This window comes from Stylophora pistillata, chromosome 10 (genome assembly GCF_964205215.1).
Source record: "Stylophora pistillata chromosome 10, jaStyPist1.2, whole genome shotgun sequence".
NCBI classification, from domain to species: domain Eukaryota; kingdom Metazoa; phylum Cnidaria; class Anthozoa; order Scleractinia; family Pocilloporidae; genus Stylophora; species Stylophora pistillata.
Genome location: NC_142528.1, coordinates 19,657,764 through 19,677,902, shown reverse-complemented (window position 1 = coordinate 19,677,902; position 20,139 = coordinate 19,657,764). Strand labels below are relative to the sequence as shown.

Here is a 20,139-nt window from a genome sequence, read left to right as displayed (position 1 = left end):
GTGCGAGGAATAATCCAACGTCCTTGGTTGAAAATGTCCACAAACGGTTTCATACGCATCAACGCCCGTTTGCCCGAGATGAAAAATTCACGGGCATCTTCTTTCATGTTTGTAATGGTTTCTTGTCTGCTTTTCGAGGCCCCTGTAAATGCAGCATCGTCCATTTTGACACTGGCTGCGGTAAACGTATCCGGCGGATTAATTCCGTTACGCCAGCCCTGCGCTCTTAGAATCGTATCTCCATCGTTTCGATCGTAATTGAACAATGCCTGAACGTAGGATTTGTAATGATACATGTCTACATTTTCCGTGAACAAGGTACCGTTGTATTTTACGTTGATGTGTTTAAACAACAAATGCGTCAAATTATTGATCGGACACAACATGATATTCATATCATCCGTCCAATTTGCGTTGCCATCTGTTTTAAATCCGGCATCGATTTCTACAAAACTACGACTAAAATCGATGCATTCCGATTGTCTTTCTACGCATATTTCTGTAGGAGTCAAACTCGACGTCTAAGGTGATACTTTGACGCATTTCTATTTGACCGCCGACAAATCTGTGTGAGGTAACGTAAACACATTAAGTGCCGGATTTACACCACCTCCTTGAACCATCGACATGTTTCTACACTCGCCTCGTTCTTCTCTGTGTTTTACCCCGTCGACGTCGACCTCGTTGATATAGCGCTACATATCCTCCTTTTTGAACGGTCCTTTTTTTCTTGTCTTATAGGGTTGGCCCCGTCCCACCCAGTGTTACCCATGGGGCTAGGAACAATAGGGTTTCACAAACCAATGCGTGCATCCCCAGGTTGCACTCGTCCTCTGTGTAATCTCATGTTTTAATCAAAAATAGTATCGAGTCGATTCTGGATGCGTCTTGACACTTCTTTCTTATGGCTTTCTTAGCACCTCTTTTAAAACCTCTTGAGACTTCGCGAAGAGACTTTTCTCGTAACGCTTTGCGCATACCGCGTTTCGTTTCTTTAAGTAATGTTTTGGCCATATTCATTTTCCACCCTTTCCCTTTTTGCGCGCGACGCCTTTTCCTGGACACGCGATATTTTCTTAACACGGTCATCACAGGATCTGCAGGAAACGAGGATCCTACTCCAATGTACCGATCTGCCTTGCGCACGTAACTCACGCGAACCATTTACCCAAAAATATCGTCTAATCCTTTACTTATGCGTTTTGATACTTCTCTCTTGACGGCTTTCTTAGCAACTCGTTTAATACCGCGTGGTATTTCGCCCAACGAACGTTGACTCAATGTTCGTTTGACTCCTCGACCCGTTTCTTTAAGTAGTGTCTTGGCCATCCCTGTCTTCCATCCTTTACCTTGTTGCGAGCTAATACCATACATGGGTTTGTTTGGTAACCCCCAAAAAACGGAGGGGTAATCCAATCGTTTTGCCATCGCAACACCAACCCTCCTCCTTGGTTGTCTGTAGCCACTGGGCCGCGATGACGGCTTGGTACGTAGATTTTAAATGGCCTCAAACCTCCTCCACGCATGTCTATTTCAAATCTTTTTTCAAAATCCAACTACTGTATTTACTCGGATATCCTTTCCATTTGACGTACAACCGATCTTTGGCGCGTTTAAATGCTTTTTCCACGCGAAAATAAGTCAGTTCGTCCACGTGTACTTTTTGTAAATCCCAAGCGTAAAAATGCCCTTTGAGTGGTGTCCTGTCTAGTTCTTGCACTCTACCGGGAACTACTTTATACACTTCAAACACTTCTTCTGTCCACCCCGGTAAATATCCTTTTTTAAACGGACGAAATTTCTTTTGCAAACGCACTTTGTCTCTCTTTTTAAACACCGCTTTCGACGGTGCTTGCGGGCCGTACAGACGCGACTACACTTCTGTCACATTGTCTTCAGTGACAGCCGACGGAGACATGCCAATACTTCTATGAGGTGAGTGCTTATATTGCTACACCAAATCCTGCAATACATCTACGTATTTCAATGTATTTTTAGCCGTAAAATAACGATAAATTTTGATTTAAAGGTGCAAATAAATCGTGCTTAATAATAAATACTCGCCTTCGAATCTCCTCTGGTGGCAAATAGTGAATCTTGTTCTTACGACACCACGTTTCAAAGGTCGAGTGAAAAAACTCTTTGCCTTGGTCTGTCTGTATTCGAAAAGGTGCGCTTTCGGCGCGTAACACAATTTTCTTAAAAGACTCGGTCACGTTTTTCCCGTCTTTTTCTTGATGGGTTCGACCCACGCCCATTTCGATAAGGCATCCACTACCTCCAAAATACAACGATACCCACGGTTTTGCGATTTTAATGTTTGCACATCTATCAGATCGGCTACCAATTGTTCGTCTATATTAAACACCACGACTGGTGCGAATTTTCCGCGTCGACGTGCGGGTCTGTGTAACGTATACGAAAGTTTTTTTCTAATAGTTTCTTTGCTTGTTCGACGGGAATTTTAGCAGCTCGCGCATAAGGTACCACACCTCCAAACTTCTTACGACGCCTGGGGTTTCGTAGTCGGGCAAAGGTCTTTTTCTTCTTTTTGGTTTGGACATCCTATCTTTCCAAAATATCGTAACAGTCCTAAGCGACACCACAATTTTATACAAGAGTAGAGTATCCAAGGCGACCCCAATCACCTTTCATACATTTCACGATATATCTTATAGGTATATCTTCCGCGATACGTTGTCATGAAACACATCAGATGAAAAATGCGTTGCGACACATCATAAGAGTCGGGGCGAACGACTGTTCGATAGCAACCAAAAAAAGTCTAGGTATCCAGCAGAGAATCCGTACTTTTAGTCCGCATTCACTGCTGGATACCAGTGGCTTGCTTGGGTAAAATTTTTGATGGTATTTCGCTCTTAGTCTGATAGAGGCGTCAACTTTTACACAATCATGTCATCATCCTATGGCGTGAAAAGGTAATTAAAGAAGCCGTATCCGAAAAAAGTGTACATGGCCGGCGCTTAAAAATAGTGACAAGACAAAGCGCTCGCCCGAAGTGTGTTGCGGCTAATGATACAGTCACGTCGAAGAAACATTTCTTAGTCAATGCTTGCGGATTACGTTGACTTCATTAATACTAACACAGGCTGCGACGCTTATTTACTACGACATTTAACTGGCGGCCTGAGTGTTCTGTTTTCTAATCAATTTTACCCGAATTTTGTTTTCGGATCGGAGACAAAGTAAATTCCTGAACCGAGGACTTTTTTTTCGCTGTGTTTGGAATCTTTGACAGCTGACGCTCGGTGCTGTAATTTTTGAGCATCCGGATACCAGTTATTGGGAATAAACTCGGCGTATTACAACCTATAATTTCTTTTGCTGTTTAACGCAGAGTCCACAATACATGGCGACTTTTTCTCACTGACATTTTATGTCGCATTTATAGTTTACACACCGTTCCAGTTTTTTAAACTATATTCATGCAGTACTCATAAGATTCTTTGTCACTGGCGTTCAGATGACCTATATTGGTGCCGGAATCCTCTAGATAATTGCGAGAGATTACAGACATTATAGGTACGAGGTGATTAAGGCACTGGTGTTGAAAATATTTTTGCGCCGGCTACCTTCTCCGCAACGATGATTAAAATCGTGAATAAACAGAGACCGGGGGTAGTAATAACTGTTTTCAAATCAAGATAGCTGTTGAACAAGCTGAGAAAGCTTACGAAGGCGTGCAATGTGTAGCTGAAGAATGCGAAAGAGGACGAAGTAGAAATTAATTTAAACAAAGACCAACTTTCGTTTAATGAGACGTTACGAGGAAGTTTAAACTCCCTTGAACTTTAACAGGGTTCGTACTGTCTTGCAAGTCCATGAATTTCATGGTAGGTCCCCCCCCAATGAATTCAACCAATCCTCGAGTTTTTATTTTCTAAAAGCTTCTTGAGAGGTGTGGGACGTTAACTTTTTCCGAAAAACCAACTTTAAATACTGAGTCAAGCGCTGTGCGCTAGGGTGGTTTGGAAATCAACATGGAGCGCGGTAGTAGATCCAGTAATGCGTTATTGACCAAGCAGGAGGACTCAAACCTGAGTCAAACGTTAAGAGCCAAGCGAGAGCTTGGCTGCAGGTTACACAAGGACAAAATGGCTACAATGCTGGCCACCGCAGAAAACGAAAAATAAGCAAGGGTTAATAGCCAATCAGCTCACAGAATTTGCTGCATCTTGCACCGCTTGCGAGGCCAGCCATATAAAAAGAAAAGGTAATACATCGGCGTAATATAACTCTTAAAGCAAGAATCTCTCCCAACATATTCATCTAATGTAGTAAAAGTTTAAAATGTTATGAAAGCTGAAAAAGAAAGGGTTCCGGTGTCGCGCTTATTCAGAGCTACAAGTTTGAATGGCCGAGGGGTGGGCACTTATTCAAGGAAATAAGGTATAACGATTACTTGAGGCTGTGCGCGTTATTTCGTGTTGTTTCATGCTTTATATTATCTCATATTACCCAGTTTGTCAGGAAATCAATCGTCGTCGTGTGTTTACGTCCAACAAAAACGTCGCATCAGAGATTTCACGATCTAGCTTCGCAAAGAAATGTACCAGCAGTATTTTGCCTTGTGTTATTTATTGAGTTTTTTTGGCAGCATTTTGTGTTTTGACGTTCTCTTCCCGTCGCGGTTTGCAGGGCGACTTTTAACATTAAATGAAGCTGTTTTTCAAATTGTTGTCTCAAACGACTATTTATTCCTGTCGCTCTGCTGTAGATATAGGTGAAGAGCTCAAATAGCAGAAAAGTTTGCGTCACAAGATTTTCTTTACATAATATATCCCAGAAAACCTTAGGCATTACTCTGAGTGCCAGAACTTCAGCCTGGGTGAACCAGAAAGGATAGACAATACTTCCCTATATTAACCATGAATGAAGAGCTAATTAAGTCAAATATCCCAGAAGCGCTCAGGCATTACACTGAATGCCAGGATTTCAGTCTAGGTGAACCAGTTAAGGCCGATAGAGAACACTTCCCTAGATTAACCTGTGAATATCAAAGAAAATAAGAATGTTAGGTGTCCCAGAAGCACTAAGGCATTACTGTGAAAAGCAGAACTTCCGTTCAGCCTGGGTGAACCACAAAAGATAAACAACACCTCCCTATACTGACCATGAATGAAAAAAAGAAGTATGTTATATATCCCAGAAGCACTCAGGCATTAAACTGAATGCCAGGACTTCAGCTTCGGTGAACCAGAAACGATAGACAACACTTCCCTATATTGACGATGAATGAAAAGCTAAGTATGTTGCATATATCCCAGAAGCGCTCAGGCATTACTTTGAATGCCAGGACTTCAGTCTGGGTGAACCAGAAAGATAGACAACACTTCCCTATATTGACCATGAATGAGAACCTATGTATGTCATATATCCCAGAAGCGCTCAGGCATTACATTGAATGCCAGGACTTTAGCCTGGGTGAACCAGAAAGGATAGACAACACTTCCCTATATTGACCATGAATGAGAACCTATGTATGTTACATATCCCACAAGCGCTCAGGCATTACACTGACTGCCAGGACTTCAGCCTGGGTGAACCAGAAAGGATAGACAACACTTCCCTACATTGACGATGAATGAAAAGCTAAGTATGTTGTTTATCCCAGAAGTGCTCAGGCATTACTCTGAATGCCAGGACTTCAGCCTGGGTGAACCAGAAAGGATAGACAACAATTCCCTATATTGACCATAAATGAGAACCTATGTATGTTATATATCCCAGAAGTGCTCAGGCATTACTCTGAATGCCAGGACTTCATCCTGAGTGAACCAGAAAGGATAGAGAACACTTCCCTATATTGACCATGAATGAGAACCTATGTATGTTAGATATCCCAGAAGCACTCAGGCATTACACTGAATGTCAGGACTTCAGCCTGGGTGAACCAGAAAGGATAGACAACACTTCCCTTTATTGACCATGAATGAAAAGCTATGTATGTTGTAAATCCCAGAGGTGCTCAGGCATTACACTGAATGCCAGGACTTCAGCCTGGGTGAACCAGAAAGGATAGACAACACTTCCCTATATTTACCATGCATGAAAAGCTAAGTACGTTGTATATCCCAGAAGCGTTCAGGCATTACTCTGAATGCCAGGACTTCAGCCTTGCAATTGGTGAACCAGAAAGGATAGACAACACCTCTAAATGATCATGAATAAAAAGTTCAGTATGTTATATATCACAGAAGTGCTTAGGCATTACACTGAATGCCAGGACTTCAGCCTGGGTTAACCAGAAAGGATAGAGAACACTTCCCTATATTGACCATGAATGAAAAGCTAAGTATGTTATATATCCCAGAAGTGCTCAGGCATTACCCTGAAAGAAGGACTTCAGCCTGGGTGAACCAGAAAGACATCATTTCCTCTATTAACAGTGAATGAAAAACTAAGTTTGCTATATATCCCAGAAGCTCTCAGGCATTACACTGAATGCCATATAAATCTTAGAAATATGAAAAATAAATATATTTCTCAGAAGTGATCAGGCAACATTAAACAAAATAATATTGTTAGAGGATAAGACTTTAAGAAAATAGATTTTTTAAAAATAAAACAATGTTGACTGTGCCTTACTACAATGGGTGCACGGAATTTAAAAATTAAAATGTTATACACTACAGGCAGAGCACATAAATTAACATCACATGGCTCCTCTTCAAGGAGAAAGAGCAAGTCATCTCTTAACCCCTTCCATCTGAAACAGAGAAAAAAAACAGTGAATTTAGTTTCCACCTTTATAATCCAAACCTACCATATTTTTGCTGGTAACTGGGTAAAAGTGAAGAACAGCTCCCCTAAAAGTCTGTCGGCCGACTGTCGGCCAACTATTGGCCAGCAGTATACCAACTGTCCGTCAAACTAAGTATCCCAAGTGAGATTTAAAGACATGTATTCCAATAGAAAGTGAAATACTATACTGCAAGCTGGAATTTTTTATGCATGTCAATGCAGAAGTGCAGAGTTGTACCTACCCCCCCCCAATATTTGCTTTGCTCTTTAGGAAACACTTGGCAAAGGCTTCCCCAAAAGGAAGATCAGGACAGGCACATTCATACAAATAAACTGCATGTATCACTCAATAATGAATTAACTGAGCTAAAGTCATAATGTTCACTACTATTTGTAGATATATAATCACTGTTCACAGATAAAATATGTTCTTTTTTATGGACACCTTTTGCCTGCCTTTCTGTAAAGTCAAGAAAGCCAAGAAAGTTCTCACTAATTGATTATAAATAAATTGCATAACAAATACCGGTAGGCTGAATATGTTTTGTGTTAAATATTGTATAATTCCGCTATGATGCATGTCATTTAGCATTGCAGGTATAACCTACCTTAATAACTTTGCAGAATACACAGCACTCTGTGTCCAATCCTTGCTTGCAAAGTTCATTGATATATTTTTTGGCATCACCAACTCTTTGCTTGAGCAGTGTTATCAGTGTTTTGTAATCAAGAGTAACTGTCATGAAAAAAAAGAAGAAGATAATAAGAAGTTGGAGTTTAAATAGCTACACCAAAGATCTCAAATGGTATACTTTCCCAGATATTTTCTAACACTGCCAAGCATAAAATGGATTCAATAATTACTATCATGTAGCTATACATGTAACATAACAATATTGCAAAAATAAAAAATAATAAGATAAAAAAAATATAAAGACTCAAGATTGGCACACACAAATAACCTGGAAATTTAACTTTGAAGCATCTTCCATTAACTACTATTCCAGTTTTCTCAATGGCATCCCTCCGGCGATTTAAAATCTTTTATCGTAGAAAAATAGAAATAGAATAAATTATTATACTGTCAAGACCCTATCAAGGAAACAAACCCGAAATTTCTCCTAAAGTAGCCATAAAAAGTGATCATAGCTAGAAGACTTAGAGGCTCAGTGTAACATCAAACCCAGCCAATTATGTGATTTTCCTGCCAAGCAGAGATGAGTTCTGATACACCGTAAAACCAGCATTCACAACAAAACATAAGACAGCAAACTCACTTTTTCCAATCTTAATAAAAATATAAATGTTATGACCTACCCCGGTTCGTCTTAGCTTGGAAATGCTAAGTAACGTTTGCCAAGCTTTTCTTGATCCAGGATCCTCGACTGCAGTTTGAAAAACAGCAGGGTCCAGTCTGGTACTATGAGAGATTGCAAAAACCGAGGGTTACTGTCCAGGCTCAGCCAGCTGCTGTCAATTCTAGTTTTCTCAAGGATGTCGTTGAGCATTCGCCCCACCTCTGGACTGTGGACCTGACCTACGATATACATTTGATCGGTGTCCACACATCCTCGCGGCGACCTCCACAATTTTAACTCTGATGCTGGTCTTACTTATCTAATTCTTCTATTTCTTCTAATAGGAATTCTAGCTGACTCCGCGCTTGATTGAGGTCGGCCTTCTGAGTCGATCGTTTTCAATTCGAATAGCTGCGGAGGAATCGCGAACAGCTTTCAGCTCCTCGCAAAAGCCATCGCTTGGTTGAGTCTTGCTAGTCTCCGTTTTGATTTTAGGCGAATTTATTTCATCGATCAACCAAAGATATCTCACCACTTCTCCTTCTTTGAATTTCTGCCGGAAGATGGTAGAAACAACTCCAAATAGAGAGGCGATGGCCACTTTGTTGTTCTGAACATATCGGCCATCCAAGCTTCCGCCATTTTTCAAAGCTAGACCGTACAAAACGCTTGGAAAATGTGCCACTAACAGGCTACTTCAAAAAAACTTGCTGACTCTTATGCCGCATTTCTTGAAATTTAAGATAAACCATTCCCTTGACTCCTCTGGAGGAGAATGCAGCAATTCAACCCTTCGAAGTTTGAAGGGATCCATAACTGCAGTCGACCGCGGGAAACTAAACATTCCCGCTTTTGCCAACGCATATTAATATGAAATCCAATCTCGAAAGGTCAATAGACCGATCCAGCCCCTAATAAAAAAAAGGCTTCATTGTACCCAGCAGGAACATAGATTGTACAAATTCAAGCAATTACTCAGATTACTGCGAGCAATTATCAAAAAAGGCTGTCATGGCGATGATGGAACTTAGCCGGTTTATGACGTCACTCCATAACAACCAGCCTTTTCGAATATTTGAACTTCCATTTACCTGTGGCTCGCGATGATTTCAATGGAAAGACTTTTACACTTGGGACCGCTCAATTGCGCTAACCAGAATGCAGTTTGGTTATCAGCTTCAATCTCCTCTCCAACTCCTTCATCTACGAGGTAACAAATTTAAAAACTTACAACCTTCCCATCCTACATTTTCTTTACGATCCATTAAAATTTCAATGGTTTTCTTTCTAGGATGAAATCTCCAAAATCTATACAAACCACACGTATTCTCTCTACGTTTTAAATACATTTTGTGAAAATTGTGCTCCGATTTCGACAGGCTTAACGAAGGGGTTACACTGCTTCGCATTTCATCACCTTAATCCTATCCAGCGTGTACCACCCATGCCCTTATTTTCTACACTGGTAATAATACAAACTACAATCATTTAGATTTGTAAATACAGGACAATTAAGCTCAGCACATCGTAAATACACGGCTGACGATGTAGGATCTTTAGCTTGTAACTCTTCGATCGGTGTATTATGAATAGGACACGGATACGTGATGGGTGCTTCGTCAAGAACATTACGCAAAAAAGCATCGAAGGTGAAATTACCTTCACTGCTGTCTACAATTTTTCCTGACTCTGGTTGTTCTTGTAACTCTACGGTTTCAATTTCCACAATTTCTGTGTCTTCTGGTTTACGCTCGTGTTGAGGTTCCACGACTTTGGGTGAATCTTCCTAAGGTTCATCGGGAACTAGCTTAGGTGCTGTAGGATTGAGTGGTTTTTTGACTGGTAATATCATTTTGGGTGGTTCTTTGACTGGTAAATCCGGTAGATAAATGGATTTCTTCAATTTCTCTACGGCTGCTTTCTTGTTTTCTTTCTTCTTATTCGAATAAGGATGCGCGCGATCTTTCTGCATTCTCCTAGGTGACTTTCCACCGCTGCTCGTGCTGACCAAATTGCAGCTGCTTTTAGGAGTCTCCATCTCATCTGCTGCTACACTCACTATGCACTCACAGTCACTGATGTAACTGCTTTTACAGCTACCCAAGTCACGTCCCACCAATCAAAGTGTCTCTAGAGAGACTGACCACACCTTTCATTCTTTTCATCCTTTAATCCTTTAATCCTTTAATTACATCGCGTACGTGCTACTCATTACAATTCATCTCATGTTCCACGACTTAAGCACATCCATCTATCCCTTATTTATCAGCCAAAGTCATGCGAATCAAATGCTCCGGAAAGGGTTCCAACAGTGCCGGGGGTGGTGTCTTGGTTGTCTTGGGTGTTTTTGTAGGTGCTAGTCGAACTCGTTCTTCTTCTTCTTCTTTTTCTTGATACACACATTCGCGTTCACATTCTTGCACGTAGGCTAAAAATTTAAACATGAGTTCCACGTATCTCTTATCCAAAGTCGATGAATCTTCGATTAGATCCATCATACGAATGCAATCTTTTACGTGTCTTGTAATTCTTCTCAGATCGTCAGAGTCTGCATTTTCACGTACTATGTACAGCAATTCATCTAACGCCATCCCTGCCAAATGAGGATTGTGCTCTACATACGAGTTCACGGTTGCTGCTAAAAAAAATGGGTCGCGCGCGTGTAATTCACTCTTTAAGACATGTGTGCTCTGTGCCTCTTGGGACACATGGATTATGAAATACCTTGTCCCTGTCTTCCTCTTCTTCGGAGGAGGAATAGAATGGAGAATCGTAATTTCTAGGTAATGGGTTGCGTTTACAATATTGGACATATTGTAAAATGGCTTCTAGGACAGCATTGTACGCGTATCTAAATTTTTTATCGTCTGGTAAGGCAAAGGGCGATGGTTCGATAATGGAATGCGATGTTCTCGCGTCTAACTTTTCTAAATCGTCAGAGGTAGCCTATTGATCCACGATAGTTAACAGCTCTTCTAGCATGCCAAGTGCTTTGTCTGGTGCCTCTTCTAATTCGTTGATCATCGCTGATGGTTTTACGTCGGCTTTCAAAAGTTCCAAGTATTTTTGAAACGCTAATAAAACTTCTCTTTGAGCTTGAGTAGGTTCTAGCGGTGGGGCTTGACGTATCACCATCATTTCTTCCAGCGAATCTAAATCATACTCTAAATCTTCGCATTTGCTGTGAGACGAAGATCATACATCAAGCCAATTAAGCCCACGGACGCAGACCATGGACGAAATCGTAACGCTGTGGTCTTGTTCGCCATCGTGTACACGCTTTTAACCTTTACACAACTAATTTACTTACGCACACCGTCTTTCCTAGAGAATCAGGTACCGCTGACCTATCTGACGTCACCACATACGTCATAGATGACACATAACTCCATTGCGCATGCGTAAAGTCATATATACGTATGATGCACGATCCTCGCAGTAGATAGCGCTCTTTATGTAATAGCGAAAATCAGACCTGAAAAAAATCAGGCCTGTACGGGATTCGAACCACTGACCTCTGCGATACTAGTGCAGCGCTCTACCAACTGAGCTAACAAGCCAACTGGGAGCAGGCCGTTAAGTTGATTCGTAATAAACCCGTGAAAGTGATAAATCAGATACAATGAAGATATGAAAAAAATCAGGCCTGATTTTTTTCAGGTCTGATTTTCGCTATTGCATAAATAGCGCTATCTACTGCGAGGATCGTGCATCATACGTATCTAATACCGCAGTTCAAAATATATGAACTTCATATATTCATTGTATCTGATTTATCACTTTCACGGGTTTATTACGAATCAACTTAACGGCCTCCTCCCAGTTGGCTTGTTAGCTCAATTGGTAGAGTGCTGCACCAGTATCGCAGAGGTCAGTGGTTCGAGTCCCGTACAGGCCTGATTTTTTTCAGGTCTGATTTTCGCTATTGCATAAATAGCGCTATCTACTGCGAGGATCGTGCATCATACGTATCTAATACCGCCGTTCAAAATATATGAACTTCATATATTCATTGTATCTGAGTCATATGTAACTTTTATATAACTACATGCGTTTGAAAACCTTTTGGGACTCTTATAAATACATCTTCTGTTCACAGTCTTTGTCGGTTAGATTAGTATGTTTAACCCGCGATACCCAAACGCGTAATGTAGGGTCCATTCTCTTTTCATTTTTGTTTGAAAAGCGATGGGAATCTCCCATAAGGAAAGATGTTTTATTCTCTTTTCTTTCTAAAATGTAGCCAGACGATAGAAGCACCATCGTCGAACTGCTTCAGTGAGTTTGTATCCGTTTCACTTATTTGAATTTCAGTCACGTCGAAGATGTAATTCCGTAATGGAACGTAAAGAATCTTTGGTGGTGCGTAAAAAAAGCTTTCATGTAATTGAGGACGATACGGTACTTGTAGCAACAAATCGGTTCTTTGTGAACTTATAGTGACTGGATCTCCTAAAGAGGAATACACATAAAAGGTTCTCGATACCGGTGTTCCTTTTATAAGCAGGCCGCTTCGTGTTTGCAGATGTCCACACGAGCTCGTGAAGATAAAATTTAACCATCTCTCCATTTTCTTCCATACTCTAATATCTTTTCAATATATTTGAATCGGAGCTGGATTCAAACCATACGTTACGGCGTTTTCTAAATTCTAGATGCGCTGCATTTTTAAACATGGTGACATTAAATCTCGCTTTTGGTTGTATCCATCCCAATAAAAGGCAAAAATCTTTACGAAGCTCAAAATACACGTGATCACGGACGTCGTTGTTAGAAAGAGTATCCGGATTTATCTTCTCTGCGGATACCGTACAGGTTTCTAGAGCGTCGTCAAAAGAGACGTAAAATCGTAGGTTAGGAAATTTTCCAATAAGCATTACATTGGACCACACCCAAGATTCACCCAAGTTTAAAAGATACTTTTCACGTTCCACTTCGAATAAGGCTTTGAGAAGATCGTGCGGTGTGTCAAGGAGTTTGTCTTTGATATCGCTGTAATGCACGTAAGTGGTCGTGATATCAAGCTGTTGCGTGACTACCACGTACACTCGTCGTTTGGTGGTGAGTAGTCTAGTGGCATCTGGGAGGTTATCGAGGTATTTTTTCATTCGAGATTCGTGCGGGAGTGAAATACTCGACATACCCACCTCCCAGTCTTTATCTAATGCGACGAGGAATGAAAGACGATTTTCCCAGGAGTTGGGAGTATTTTCTGGGAAATACTTGATACTGTCATCGTTACTCGGAAGGGTCAAATAAAAGGATTCTATCGTCACTCCAGTAAAGACACACAAATGATTCCTTTTCAACACACTTTATTTCTTTTTATTACAATCCACCTTTTACTTTCGCTTGCATGATGTGTTTTGTTTGAAAAGGATAACAATCTCCCATAAGGAAGGGACATTATATTAGCAGGCATATATAACCCTTAGTAAAAACATAATTTAAGTAATTGGAAGGAAATTACCTTTAATTCTATCGGTGATTTCTTTCCAAACCTGGTTTTGACCGTGGATACAAACTGTGCATGCGTAATTTGTATGAGCATGCGCATACATTACTGTCTGTGAGTCCCACATGTATGGGACTCACCTTAAGGTTTCATATATATAGGTCACCCATCTCTTACCACTAATAACAACTCACTACAACGCACACAAACCAAGGCATCTTTCGCTCTACGAGCGACTCGTGATGACCTCACTTACACATACATTAACGTTCGTCTCTGATAAACTTCGGCTCAACAACTTCAAATTCTACTTCTGCTCTACTCTATCAAAACTCGACACAAACTCGGCTCTACTCTAACAAACTCCACTCATGACCGCGTGGTTTTTTACTCTCTTATTATCACTCGGTCCCAGGCCGCATGGAATGGGCTTGGTAGACTTGGTATACTACTGGCTAGATAACTTGTTAGCCGACGGGTGAATGGCGGTAACTGACAGGTGGCTGACTTGCTAAGTGGCAGGTGACTGACTGGATGACTGACAGGCTAGCTGTTAAGCTGACTGAGTGGGTGACTGGCTGGCTGACGACTGTTAACTTACTAGCTGAACAGCGAACTGACTAATTAACTGTCTGGCTTACTGATTGACAGACTGCTTAACTGACTTGTGACTTACCGACTTATTAATGACTTCCTGAGTGACGGACTGACATGCTGACTAAGTGGTTGCGTGACTGTTTTGCTGACTGACTAGTTGACTGGCTAAATGATTGACTGACTTACTCACTTACTGGCTGAATGATTGATTTACCAGCTGCTTGCCAGGTTGACTGACTGGTTGATAGGTGGGGGGACAGACTGGTCGACTGATTGTCGGACTGACTTGTTGACTGATTGGGTAACTGACTTGCTTACTGACTCGCTGACTAGGTGACTAATTAGTTGTTTGACTGACTGACCAGCTGCCTGACCGACTGACTGACTGACTGACTGGTTGACAGGTGGGGTGACGACTGTTTTGCTGGTCTGGGGAATGATTGGCTCGATTGATTGTCTTGCTTACTGTTTGACTGACTGGCTAACTGACTGGCTGACTGATTGCTTAACTGACTTGTGAATCACTGACTTACTGATGACTACCTGACTGACTGACTGACATGTTGACTAAGTGGTCGCGTGACTATTTTGCCTAATGACTGGTGTACTGGCTGAATAGTTGACTGACCTGCTGATTGACTGGGTGGCTGACTGTTGATTTACCTGGTGACTAACAGGTTTACTGAGTGGTTGACAGGTGTGGTGACTGAGTGCTTGCCTGGTGGGGTGACAGACTGGTCGACTGATTGTCTGACTGACTGGTTGATTGAGTGGGTAACTGACTAGCTTACTGGCTGGCTGACTGACTGGATGCCTGACTCACTGACTGGGTGAGTGTTTGTTTGCTTGACTGACTCGCCAGCTGCTTGACTGACTGACTGACTGACTGACCGATTGGTTGACAAGTGGGGTGACGACTGGTTGACTGGTCTGGTGACTGACTGGTCGACTGATTGTCTTACTTATTACTTCACTGACTGGCTAACTGACTAGCTGACTGACTGGTTGACTAACTGACCTGCTGACTGATTGACGGATTGATTGACTGGCTACCTGACCAGTTGACTGAGTAGCGGACTGACTGGTGACTCACAGACTAGTGGTGACTGACTCATATGTTTTTCTGACATTAGTATTTATGATAACTCTATTGACTATACTCGTGCGTTGAGATAACCTTTTACAATTCATCTTTAGATGCGAGACTGTTTTGAAGCCACCTATTTTGTTCTTTCACATGATTCCATGATTACCTATGTAATACAACGGATGGAAGATATGCTTCGGATCTTTTAAAGAAGGAATGATAGAAAGAAAGACTATTATAGTCGAAATTTATAAACATCCTCGTTTCAACAGTTTTTTTCATCGATGGATAGATTGATCTTTACCGCGTCATATACGTGAATTATTTTAAACACGTACGTTTCCTTTTGGAGATTTTTTTTGAGGTTTTTTTGGTCGAAGAACTAAACGTTGAATATTTCCATTTTTAGATTTGAACTGCGTTATCCTATGAAGTCTATGAATATATCTACTCACTTTACACATAAATTTGGTTTTTGGTTTTTTTAGAGATTTCCATATTGTGGTGCTATTTTGAATGTTTTACCGTATGATTTCATTAATTAATTTATTTATAAGCTTCGCCAAAAACAACGTTCCATTAACGAGACTCCTACACAATAGAAAAGACAATAACAGTTTACAATTACAAATTACAATCGAGTGGTAGGAATTATGTGATTAGAAATAGTTAATTAGCAAGAGAGTTTGGCTAGTAATGCTGTTAGTGGTCTGCTCATATGACATTTTATGCAGACACTTCTGAAAGTTTGTGGTTATGCAGGATCATACACAGTTGAAGCTAGATCTAAGTAATATTTCTTCAAATTAGTTTTAAAACCATTTCTAGATTGGGTATTGACCCTCAAGTATTCTGGAAGTGTATTAAATGTTCTTGAGGCTCTAGAGTAGAAACTATTCTGGAACGTAACAGTCTTAGCCTTAGGTATATCTGACAGAATACTCTTTGATGAAGCAGTACGTCTAGTTACTCTAAGAGGTTTAGATATCTTAAATTGGGTGTCAGTATTGTTGACAATTGATTTATATGGAAAACTCATTTACGAATTGTTTTCAATGTTTAAAAGATTTGAATTAAGACTAAAAAACCCTTTTTATAGATCTCTACATTATATGACTAGTTTTTTTTACTAGACATGTCCACGTTGTAATAATATTTTGGATGTAGTACCATTTGATCTCGATTAACTTGCTTTTATTGCTTGTTTTAATTGTGACTTTGAATTAATACTACAAAAGACCGTTTATTATAGATTTTAACATGGATGTCTCTATGTCTTTTTGAAGCGATGCAATTTGATTTAAGATTTAGTGAAATCACCGTGGGAAATTAATACGTTTTAAAAGTCGAATTTAATGACGGATTTAGATCTCGCTTTTTTTAAAAAATTTGAAAAATCTGTAAATATATTTTATTACAAGTTAGTTGTATCCATACAAAGTCGGAATTTTTTCTTATTGGAGAGACTAGGTATTCTTGTAGAAGGTCACGAGACGAGAGCAATGGAATTACGATATAGTCATAGTAATTTATTTATGAAAGTTTCTTGGATTATCCAAGATTCATCAAGAATCTATCTGTATACTTTTTGCTAGATTACTAGTTATAAGGAATGCTGCTTACTATTTACTTTGTAACTTTAAGAACCTATTTACAACAATTACCTATTCGCAGCTGTTTCTTTAATTTTCATGTGGATTTTACCGCATATCTTTTACATGTCTTACAACTATATTCTCAAGAGAGACATCGTCATTACACTGCAAGAAGAATTTAGACTCATTAGTTATTTGTGCATTTTTATCGCATTCTTCGTTCAAATACATCGTAATGACATGCCAATGCAATTATTACATAAATATATATTTGGTTTTGTATTTCGTCTTCAAGGCTATCGTGTTTCTTCTTTCTAGGAGCGTACAGATGTCTTTTATTGGTTTTTATTGAATTACGTTTGGAAAACCGTTTAGCCATATATTTTAGTGATATTAATTTTTTCGTCAAGTTTCATCCATCTATGATGTAAGTCAACTATTTCATTGTTTCCATAATTTAGAAGAGCGATGGTGCTATAATTTTGAATGCATATCTACCGTGTGGTCTAGCGAAAATCACCCTATTGAATTTTTTAATTTTTGATTTTTTCTTAGACTGATTACCGATTAGAAGACATTCTGGAGTTTTTCGAAACTTTTATATCGGTTTTACCTTTACATAATGTGGATGATGAAACTTGTGGGCTTGTTAGCCAATAATGTGGATGATGAAACTTGTGGGCTTGTTAGCCAATTTGGATTTTTTTTCACTGTAAGCAACATCTATAATCTAGTATCCCTTATAAGTTTCGGTTTTATGGATTATGAAGAGGAGGCTGTCCCACCGATCATAGAAGATTATGTATGGCTGACTACAAACTATGACCACAGCAATCATAAAATCATTCATTTGCTACTTTATTGTAACATGTAAAAATAGTAAAGATTTTTGTTGTTTTATACAGCGCGTATTGGTGCTACAGGGTGATTTACATATAATCTATTTCATGGTATGCGGAAAAAACCCATCTGCTACTTCTTTATCCCATCTGGTATAGTAAACTCATCTCTTGCTTTCACTGGGGTGGTAAATAAATCGTAATGCATCCAGAAATATGATATCGTGATGTCTCTTCTGCAACTTTAACTCTTGAATCTCTTTACGGTAATTCTCCACCTCTTGCACATGTTAAGCAGCTTGTTGAGGAGTCTTACGTTTAAGGCAAAGCACTCTTTTCCTCTAGAAATTTTCTAAAATCGTACCTACACTACATGTGTGTCCAAACCCAACTTATGCATTCTGTTTTTAGCCAACAACTAATAATACACGGAATTCAACAAGCTTAGACAAATACAGTCAAGCTTGGAAAAAACTAAAAACCCTAAGACATTTCATGACACTTACACCCCATACACAAAACTCTTATTGCTTGTAGGCTAATTTTTCATTATTTTTATTCCTATCTAACACTCAACAAACTTATTAGTATTCTTTTAGTCCCTGCTGTCGTCAAATAAACACGAATACATTAACTCAAACGTATACCTACAAGTTATGCAGACATTAACTAACTCTAGCCCTACTCCTAACTAGGTGAACACGCATACATTAACTCAAACAAATACCTTCGCGCTATGCATACATTAACTAACCCTAACCCTAACCCTAGCAGTAACCCTCACTCTGATCCGTCATATTGAATATATTATCTCACTTGGACCAGTACTCCCGAGCTTCCAATACAGACGTATGCATACATTAACTAGCCCTAACCCTAACAGTAACCCCCACTCTGATCCGCCATCTTGAATCTACTATCTGACTCGGACTCAGTACTCCCCAGCTTCCAATAAAGATGCCCCATTCTACTCCTACACCAAGCTACACCTACCACACTCAACTACACCTAGTACAGTAACTTACGCCAAACTACAGCTATTACACTCTACTACACCCATTAAATCAAAGCACGCCAAACTACACCTACTACACTAAACTACACCTATTACACCTACTACACGGAACTATACCTACTACACCAAACTAAACTCACCACAGTAAACTACACCTACTACACGAAATACACGGAACTGCACCAAACTACAGGAAACTACAACTACTACACCAAACTACTCCAAACTACACCTACTACACTTCACTATACGTATTACATGGAACTACACCTACTACACCAAACTAGAACTACTACAGGTCACATCTCTATATATTACATCTACAGCAACTACTACACCAAACTACACCTTCCACACCACATAACACCAAAGTTGACCTGCTACACCCATTATACTTTCTTCTCGATTGTATTATGGAACAAGTCTTATTTTTTTCACTTAAATAGTGCAGAACCTTGTTCTATATTCGTGACTGTAATCATGGAAGCATTACCAAAGAAGGTAAGGCTAGGAGAAGGAGGCACCAAGCGTCAGGGAAATCTTCTACGAGAAAACATCCAGGGAATCAGCAGGCCAGCAATCCGACGGGACAGGGGGGTGCTAACTGCTTCTCTGGGAATTTTTGCGAAAAAAACCAACGAGTTCTTATAAATGTTTTTGAAAAATTATCTCTGTGATGATGTGACCTGCGCCCAACATGCCAGACTAAAGACTCATCGCAATGGATGAGGCTTTCCATGGGGCTAACTATTAACTATCAAATGGTAAAAATATTAACCGCGAGCTTTGAAAAACGCAATAGTTTTACCATCGACTGTCAAATAGCCAAGCCATTGTTAGGGGTCAAATGTCTTAGATATCCTTAATAAACAACGAAACGATTGCCTTAACTGGGGTCAAGCTTGGGTGTTTATAAATAAAAGTTTTTTGATATCTCAAAAATACATTTACCCTCCCATTGAGACCCTCATGGATGTGCTGTACGCTTTCAGACGCCAAGGCTGTACCATTTATGGTTCTGGTGGCTAGAGAAGTAAAGAAACCTCAAAGGACTGATTCACGGCTTTTAACAAGAAGAGGCTGAAGATGTGTCGGGGTGCCTCTTTTTGAGAAAAGTCAGTCAACCAGCCAGTCAGCCAGTCACCCGACCAGTCAGTCGACCAGTAAAGTAGTAAATCAGTCCGTCAGTCAGCTGGTCAGTCAGTCAATCAAGCAGTCAGTCAGCCAGTCAGTGAGCTGGTCAGTCAGAAAAACAGTCAATGTATCAGTCAGCCAGTCAGTCACCAGTAGCCGTGCATCACGAGTCATTCAGCCAGACCGTCAACCAGTCATTCAGTCAATCAGCCAGTCAGTCAGTCAGTAGGTCACTTATTCAGTCAACCTGTCAGCCAGTCAGCTAGCCAAACAGTGAACCAGTCAGTCACCCAATCAGTCAACCAACCGGTCAACACGCCCGTCAACTACCCAGTTAGCAAGTCAGCTATTCAG

General features: G+C 40.2%; 1 long non-coding RNA gene across 2 annotated transcripts; it reads right to left on the bottom strand.

Moving 5' to 3' along the window:
* Window positions 1-6,486: 6,486 nt before the first annotated feature.
* On the bottom strand, window positions 6,487-9,102 carry LOC148722138 (uncharacterized). Of its 2 annotated transcripts, none has more exons than XR_015992781.1 (4): window positions 8,596-9,102; window positions 8,083-8,185; window positions 7,374-7,501; window positions 6,487-6,730 (listed from the first exon to the last, which is right to left on the bottom strand). It is a non-coding gene; the product is annotated as an uncharacterized LOC148722138 (long non-coding RNA). The 2 variants fall into 2 exon arrangements; XR_015992782.1 differs by having other exon boundaries at window positions 8,665-9,099.
* Between the last annotated feature and the right edge of the window lie 11,037 nt (window positions 9,103-20,139).